Raw genomic sequence first — 9,179 nt, 5'->3', positions numbered from 1 at the left:
TTATGATATGTTCCTATTGTCGTTCCAGTAACTACGAATAAATAGAACAAAATTAGGGTGCCTTATAATTTTAAAATTTTATTTTCGCCCTCTATTACAAAAATATCTAGGTCTGCCACTACGTGGCATCCTCGGATAATCTACACATTCTTCTTATCAATGTGTTTCTGAAAGGGGATAAGGCTATTTAAAATTCCTTTAGGGCCAAAAACAAGCTTAGCTTTATGGACGACTGCATGGGTCTATCAAGAATCCAGACAAGGCTTACTCTAATAAAGGTTTTGCCTGAATACACATGCATATATCTGAATACTACATCATCATATAACATGCCTGAATACACAAATGTTCATGCATCAAAACAGAAGACATAAACAAAATATATACAGACTATATATAGTATAATGGATCAGACATTATGATCCCAAAATGAATAGAATGCTATAAGCAATAAAAACATGTCCTCCAAAATAATAGCAGCATAATGCTACCCAAAGATCCGATCTCTAACAGTGGTGACGAATCACCCCAAAATCCACACAAGTCCACTACGGCACCTCTAGCCATGGGTCGTATCCTTGCTCCGTGAGGGCTTACCGACTATCTGTACACCTGAAATGATGTCCTCAAACGGGGTGAGATAATAACTCTCAGTAAGCTTTAGCTTTATAGACAAATCCTCATACCATGGGCCAACTCCTGCATGAGAGTCAGATACAGAGTATATAAAGCATCATATAAACAAATATCATAACAGAACTGAGCATATTCACATGTCGTGTCAAAGATATACGCAGTCATTCTAAAGGGAGGACCCTAAGCGAAAATCAATGCACGTGCTCCCAAGGGTGGACCCCAAGCGGAACTCAACAAATAACAAAGGTGTACACAGTCAATTCCAAGGGAGGACCCCGAGCGAAAATCAGTGCGCATAAATTCATTGGCCAAGAATCATCACGGTAATCACATTAGAACAAAACATATCATATTTCCATATAGCTCTATATGAATGCATCTATACTAAGTATCAGAAGACAATCATATAATATCAACCATAGTCCACTAACATGGTGGAGCACATAGATAGGAAAGAACTCTTTAAACATAGAGCTTACCTCTCACGCAAGTTACTTAGCTTTCTCCAAAATAATCCACAAATCCAAAATCCCTAGGCAAACCTAGAAAAGGAATCCAAAACAAAACTCAATAAAATGATACAATGTCATGCAATTCTACAAGACTAGGGTTGTGCATGGGTCAGGTCGGGTCCGGTTTTTGTCCGACTCGACCCAACTTAGTTTTTATAGGTCAGGTATTTTGACCCGACCCGCTTTAATTTGATCCAAGTCAGGTCTGACTTGGATTGGATTTTGTTGAACTAGTTCAGAACCGGTTTGGATCTGACCTGACTTGGTTTCTGAAGTGGGTCAAATCTGACCTGACCCATTTTTGACTTGGTTTTCTCACAAAATTTTGTCGCAATTTTTATGTTGCAAAAGACGAAAATTTCGTGTCAAAATTATTTTTTCGTCGAAATTTTTACAAAAAAAAAAAATTCTATTGAAATTTAGTTTTCGTCAACAGTTTTGACGAAAATGATTTCTTCCATCAAATGTTTTAAACGAAAAAATAATTTTGTCAAAAAATTTGACGGAATGTTTTTCGTTCAAAATTTCGATGGGAATGTGTTCTGACGAAAATTTTGACGGAAATTATTTCGAGGGAAATGTTTCATCTGAAACTTTCGACGAAATTTAGATTCTCTAAAGAATTTTGACAGAATATTTTTTTCGTCAAAATATTTTTTTTGTCAAAAAAAATTATGTAATTTTTTTATAGAAATGTGCATCGTTGAAAATTTTGATGGAAATTTTTTATCAAAAAACTTGACGAAAATATTTAGTTGAAAATTTTCAATGGAAATGTGTTTCGCTAAAAATTTCGACGAAAATTTTTTTTTTCAAAAAGTTTAACGAAAATTTTTTCGTCGAAAACTTTCGCCGAAATTTGAAATCTGTAAAGAATTTTGATGAAATTTTTTGCCGTCAAAACTTTTTGATGACGAAAATATTTCCGTCGAAAATTTTCGCCGAAATTTGAAATCTGTAAAGAATTTTAATAAAATTTTTTGCCGACGAAATTTTTTGATGGAAATGTGTTTCGTCGAAATTTTCAATGAAAATTGTTTTGAGGAAAATGTTTCATTTGAAACTTTCGACGAAATTTAGATTCTCTAAAGAATATAGACAAAATATTTTTTTCTGTCAATATTTCTTATCGAAATATTTTTGTCAAAAAATTTTACGAATTCTTTTTAAAGAAATGTGTTCCGTTGAAAATTTTGATGGATATATTCTTTATCAAAAAATTTGACGAAAATATTTAGTCGAATTTTTTTTATAGAAATGTGTTTCGTAAAAATTTCGACGAAATTTTTTTTTGTCAAAAAGTTTAACGAAAATGTTTCTGTCGAAAACTTGCGCCGAAATTTGAAATCTGTAAAGAATTTTGATGAAATTTTTTTCCGTCAAAGAATTTCGATGAAAATGTGTTTCGTCGAAAGTTTTTATGAATATATTTTTTTGTAAAATATTTTGACGAAATTTAGATTCCGTAAAAAAATTTGACAAAAAAAATATTCCGTCAAATTTTTTTACCGATATGTTTTTAGTCACAAATTTTGATGAAAATATTTTTCGTCAAAAAATTTTGCGAAAACTTTTATGAAAATATTTTCCATAAAAAATTTTGACGTAATTGTTTTACGTTAAAACTTTTCTTTTAATGTAATTGTGATTTTTTTTCACATAATGGGTATGGGTCAAGTTTTGGGTCAGTGGTCAATATTAAAACGAGTCAGGTCTAAAACTGACCCAAATAAAAGTAGGTCAGTATTTAAACCAGTTCAAAAAATATGGGTATTTATGGGTCGGGTCAAGGTCGGATCAAGGGCAGGGCAAGTGAACCAGTTTTTTTGCACACCCCTATACAAGACACACAAACTTTGTTGCTTACTTTCTTTTAGACAATTATGACACACCCCTAGATTTTTATGCCATTTAGTCTTATCGCATTTCACTTTTCAATCCTTTATGCCAATCATATGCCAATACACTAGTCATTTTACTAAGTCATTGCTTCTTATATATTTAGGACCCTTAACAATATTTACAACACTTATCTAATATACCATAGTGGTTTCCGTAACCCATAAGGCCCAATTTAGTGTGTTCATATTTTTCCAGCTTGAGTTACCTTTGTTCAAACAGGAACTGGGAATAAACTATATATCAAAAAAATTCCATATTTTAGTATGTTATTTTAGACTTCCTGCATTTTCCAACTAGGTATTATACACCTCAATCAGAGTTGTATAGCTCAAGTTATGCTTTTTGGAAGTTCATCTCACAAAATTGTTTTCAAAAGGATCCCAACCTCCCTCACTACTTTTTCCATTGTGGGAGTTACACAAGTCATATGGCTCTCAAATTGTAATATGTTGTAGTAGACACCTAGGGCTTTAATTAAAGGTATTATAATCTTAATTTGGGTAAGAAATGACGGAGATATGAATTTTTGGAGTTAGAAGTCAAAGAGCAAACTGCACTTCGCGATTTTGGGCAATCTGTACTCAAAATGACTTTGGGAACAAATCACAACACTTAATCTTCTCAAATTTTAGGGCAATAAATATGACATCTCAAGCTTTAAAATGAGGTATTGAGCCTCATTTGACCAACTGATGAGGGAGATATTGCTCTCCAAAGTCAGAGGCAATATTCCCACAATTTTCAAGTCTTTGAATCTTACAACTTATGTTCATTATAGGGTTTTTCACAAGTTTCAATCCAAAAAATCTAATTTCATGACTCCAATTGAATCTCACATCATTCCACATGCCTTTGTTATCAAACATATGAATTTAACTAACAAACCCTCATAAATTCCAATATGGCTGAAATTCAAAGGGGGACGATCATGAACATTTTTCAATTTTCAAACTCCACAATCATGTACTAATACTCCTACAACCATCATCAGTCATAATCAAAGTATTTTAACCTCCAATTTCAAACCAATTGATTTCCTACCAAAATGCTCATAAAACTCAAATCATGAAACCAAGAGTTCAAGTCATAGAAAATTATGTATCTTACCTCAAATGACTTTTAGGAACTCAAGGGAACAAGCTCCAAGCTTGGAATCACTCAAAACCATTGATTTTTGCTTCTTAGGTGAATAGTAATAGCCACACAAATGGAAGAAGATCTCTTCATATAATGAATCCCAAGTAGAAATGAGCTATAGGTTTTACTCTTAAGGGCCCAGAGAACATTTTTCATGTTGGAACTTTTGTGTTTTGATGAGTGGAAATGGTTGGAAAATGAAGAAGAAAGAAAGCACAAGTTCTTGTTCTAAGAGAGGGGCTAGCCATGGGTTTCCACGAGGAAAGAGAAGAAGATGGAGTCTCGTGTTGTGTTTTTCTCTATCATCAATTATCACTTAAATGGATTTAATTATTTACTAACTTAAACTTTACTAATTTAACCCTCTTAAAACTTAATACCAAAAACATAACTTAATAAATATAATATTTTTAGTCATAAATAAAATGACTTGTTTGGCATAAATTGAATTTTCTCAATTTTTGAGTTCTATCGGTATATTTCACAACAGTACAAAATATCCGGCAGAAAATAACTATTCACAAAATTTTCGTGAAAGGTCTCAAAACGCTCGAAATCAAATTCTAAACTAATATTTGACATTTATATTCTCAAAATAAATCTCTAATTAAAGATTTACTAGTTAGGGTCATTATAGTTCCATTACCGACTTTTTCATTACTCTTAGTTGCCATCCAATTTCGCGAGAATGCAAAAACAAGTTATTGTCTCCATTAACAAACCGAAGTTGAATACAAATCCATGACAACTACTTTAGAGGTTATATGGTTAAAGTCATTTCCGAGTTCCCTTAGTATTTCGCATCCTTAACCTGTCAAGTTTTATTGTGATAACCAAACTGCTTTTCACATAGCAGCAAATTCGATTTTTCACGAGCGCATGAAACACATAGTGCTCACATTATGTCAAGAACTCTTGAAACTGCTTACATCAAGTCATAAAATCAACTCGCTAATATCTTTACGTAGAGCCTTGTCAAATAGGCATTTAACTAATTTGGTTTCAGATTTATGCTTTTCCACCCTCCCCAGAAATTATGACTCTTGAGGTTCGAACCCATTACTCTTTGGGCAGGTCAGATCTTATAATCTAACTGAACTTACACTAAACCAACAACTCTAAAGTGTATATTACTATTTTTCAGTTAGGACAATATGTAAATAGGTTCATTAAGTTTAGTTGTATTTTATCCTATTTCAAATTTTATATTTAAATTTCATATCTATCTTATTTGCTGTAAGTTTGGAACCTTTTTAGCATATTTTAAGGCAATTTGTTCATTAAATGAAACTCATCAAATTCTACTATATCATTTTTGCAAATTGTCCCACCATATATAAGTCATATAAAATTACGAGAGCAAACATGCTCAAATGTAAAATATTGCAACTACATTTAATGGATGTAGTTTAGTTGGCAAAACAGATTGAGAAGATGAGGAGAGAACTTATGTTCGATTCCCATCAAATACATATTTGGAAAGGGGCAAAGAGTTTTAATTGTGACTAAGCCCCAACTCATAATTAGTTTTATGGCCGACTCAAAAAGTTGAAGCTTGTGAGGATATTGGGTGTGACTCACCTCAAAGAGGTAATTAGGGTCACTATAAATAAAAAAAATATTGCAACTCTGTAAAACATAATATTTCTAGAGTAAATACCCTTTCTGGGTCCCTAACAAATTTCACGAAGCCTTTTTTGGTCCCTAGCAATAAAAATGCTATTCGCGGTCCTTGTAATTTGAAGAAGAAAAAAAAGTCATGTTAGTCTTTCTGTTAATTGGCCTTCAACGGCGTTTGTAACGGTGCACACGTGGAACGTTAGTTTGCTGAGTCATAATGTGATAATCTACGCTGGACAAAGGACAATGTCGTTTTGAATATAACTTGCATCTCCATGGAGGTTGGACGTAGACTTGACGTTGCAAGAAGGGTAAATACAGAACCTTAACTCAGTTGACACTTAAAAATTTTCCCAAATCAATTTCACGTTCATTTCTGCAAAATACAACAGTATAACTTAAATTGGGGCACAGTGCAGTAGGAGAAGATGGGTGTTTCTTCTGGCATGGAGGGCTCAAGTGAAAGTACTTCAATTTGTGGTCGAACCTTTACAAGGACTGCTGGTCGAAGCTGTAAACGTGGGAGGCAAACTATTGTGTATACCTCCAAAACTGACAGAAATTCAAATAGAGCATTCTTTGGGTGCCCCAATTTCAAGGTGTAAATCTGTAATCTATTTTGATTCAAGTTGAAACTTATTCTGACCTTGGTTTCTTTTGCTGGCAAGAGAAGAAGCCATATTGTGATTTTTTCAGATGGGTGGATGATATTTATAATGAAAGGATAAAGCTGGAAGAAGAAAGAATAAACAAGGTGGAGTTGGATGCAGCTGAAATGGAATTCAAGTTGAAGTATGTGGACATGAAGCTGAGTGACCAATTGCAAGTTAAGCTGAACGAGCAAGAATTGAAGATTAATGAGCAGGAAAGAAAACTGAAAGAGCTATCACTGAAGATGGTTTTAGAGTTAGATGGGATGGAGAAGGAAATTAGACATGTTGGTAGGTCAGCTAGGGTCTTAGTTGTTACCATTATTGGTCTGGTTAGGATATGTATTTTTGTTGGAGGTAGGCTAACAATAAAGGAAAGTGTATCCAGTGTATTTTTGCTAAAATGAATTGTGATGAGTACTCTTTTGAATGAATAAGAAAGAAAACTTGATTTACATTGGTACTTTTTTCGGTTTCTATCTTTATTCTCAATAGGTGCTGAAATAAGGGTGGTTATTGTGTTAATCCCAAGGCCTACTCCCATTCTCTGTAGGCATGTGATGCCAGAAGGTGTTGTTGTGTGCTGATGATGTTCCAAGCAATATGGTGCATACCCAAATGGGAAACACTCTAATCTTGATGCAAGGATGATACTTTTCAATTTTCATTTGCAATTTTGAGATGTTAGTGGGAAGGTGTATATAAATAAGGGATCCTCATGTTACATTTTATGCAGAAGATTGTAGCTTCCAACATTAACATTTAACATCACACACAATAATAACTACTGAAGCACTTTAATCTTAGTAGCTTAGGTTTGTTTGAATTGATATACCAGCTTATGGACATCAGCTTTTACAATTATGAATGAGAAAACTACTAAAGCAGTTATTAAATTGATGAGATAAAATTGAGGGAGAGAAGTTCATAGAAAAGGGAACCAACAGTGATGATTGCTGCACCAGGTTCGAATAATAACCATAGGTTGCAAATCTATTATATACTTCATTTGTTGCACCACCATATATTATGACATTATAGTGAATTCCTAATTTTTGTGTAAGAGACTTTGACCAGAGGGGAAATTATGCAAAGAGGATTGAAACTGACACAAAACAAAGAAATGAGCTCAGACAAACTCAACGCCAATGGGAGGATATGGTCACCACATTAATCATGAACACATTTTAAAACATACACATCATTAAGTTATATATGTCCTCAAGTTTTGAATACATCAGATTGAATAAAGTGCCTGTAATACAAAATATAGGCTATATGCAATCAGTACCCATTTACAAAATATAGTCAAATGACTTGTCAAACCATACACATCATTAATTTATATATGTCCACAACAATCAGTAGCCATTTACAAAATACAGCCAAATAACTTGTCAATAATTCTGAGTTAAAAAAAAGGGCCTGTAATACCCTGATGAACAAAAAAAAAAGAGCCCGATGAATAGAACCATATTGGCCTGTAATACAAAAAGGCATGTAATAAATAATGTCCTGTAATTAAAAAAAGGGCCTGTAATACATAATGGCCTGTAATCTGTTTGTTATACAAAAACCACTGTGGATAAAACCAGGTGCTCATTTTCTTGAAGTTGGCCTTAGTGGCTTAAAACCAGGTGTGGACATGAAGGCCATTAATCTGTTCCATGTGCCACTGATAGTTGCATTTATAGTTTCATTGGACACAACTTCTGTAAGAACCCGCACCGTTAATTAAGGTATTTAATTAATTAATTATGCGAAATTAGGAAATGATTCCATAATTGACTTTAATAATTATTATGAGGCTTTAATAATTATAGTAAGTGAGTAATAATGCTGAAAGTCGCTTTTCGGAAGAAAAGTGCAGATACCGGTTCTGCTAGTCGGTATAAATGCGTACCGAAAAAGTATCCCGAAAAATAAATGTAAGTGCATGATAATTACTAGAATAATATGTAGGACTTGTAAAGCGAGTTTCAAGTCCAAATAATGAGAACTGGTGCTAGAAACCGGTACTGGCTTGGAAAAGCGCGTACCGGAAAGGTACTCGGAAAATTATAAGAAAAATAAGTAAATTCTTGGAAAAATGTGTAGTTTCAGAATCCAAAGTTTGGGATTAAAATGCTAAGTGTAGCAATTAAAGTTAATACTGTGTGTTTAAATGTTAAGTGGCTATATATAGGCTTGTTAGCACAAAACCCTAGGCCATAACACATTCTCTACGTGAGTCTTAGGGCTGGCCAACTGCTGAGTACTGTTCCATTGTGTTCCTCTTCCATTTCTTGAGCTTTGAGGCAACTTCCTTCACAAATCCTTCTCCTAAACACTTGGTGTGGGGTGAGAGTAGCTTTGGGGCTGTGTTGTTGACCCTGTTCTGTGTTGGGGTTGCTGTTTGTGAGTGTTGGAGGGGCTGTCCTCTTGAGTTGAGGTGGTGAGAGTATTTCTCTTGGCTTGTGAAGCTCCAAGGAGCTTCCTTTGTGTGGAAAGGGCCAAGCTTTGGTAGCATTTTCGTGTACCCTTCAAGTCAGACTTGGAGAGGCAGAGTGTGGAGCTCCAAGAGCCTTTACTTCTGAGTTTTGAGCCTTGGTATGTTGTACCAACCTTTAACTTGAGTTCTAAGGCTTAAAAATGATACCTTGATGCATCTAATGGCTAAAAGATGATAACTTGTTGTTGGGTAATGTTGAACACACCTAGAAATGCATGTTTAGGTGTTTAA

This window comes from Gastrolobium bilobum, unplaced genomic scaffold, assembly GCF_033153095.1.
Source record: "Gastrolobium bilobum isolate Gb01-03AN ecotype WA unplaced genomic scaffold, APGP_CSIRO_Gbil_v1 utg13847, whole genome shotgun sequence".
Taxonomy (NCBI): Eukaryota; Viridiplantae; Streptophyta; class Magnoliopsida; order Fabales; family Fabaceae; genus Gastrolobium; species Gastrolobium bilobum.
This window is presented reverse-complemented; position numbering follows the sequence as displayed.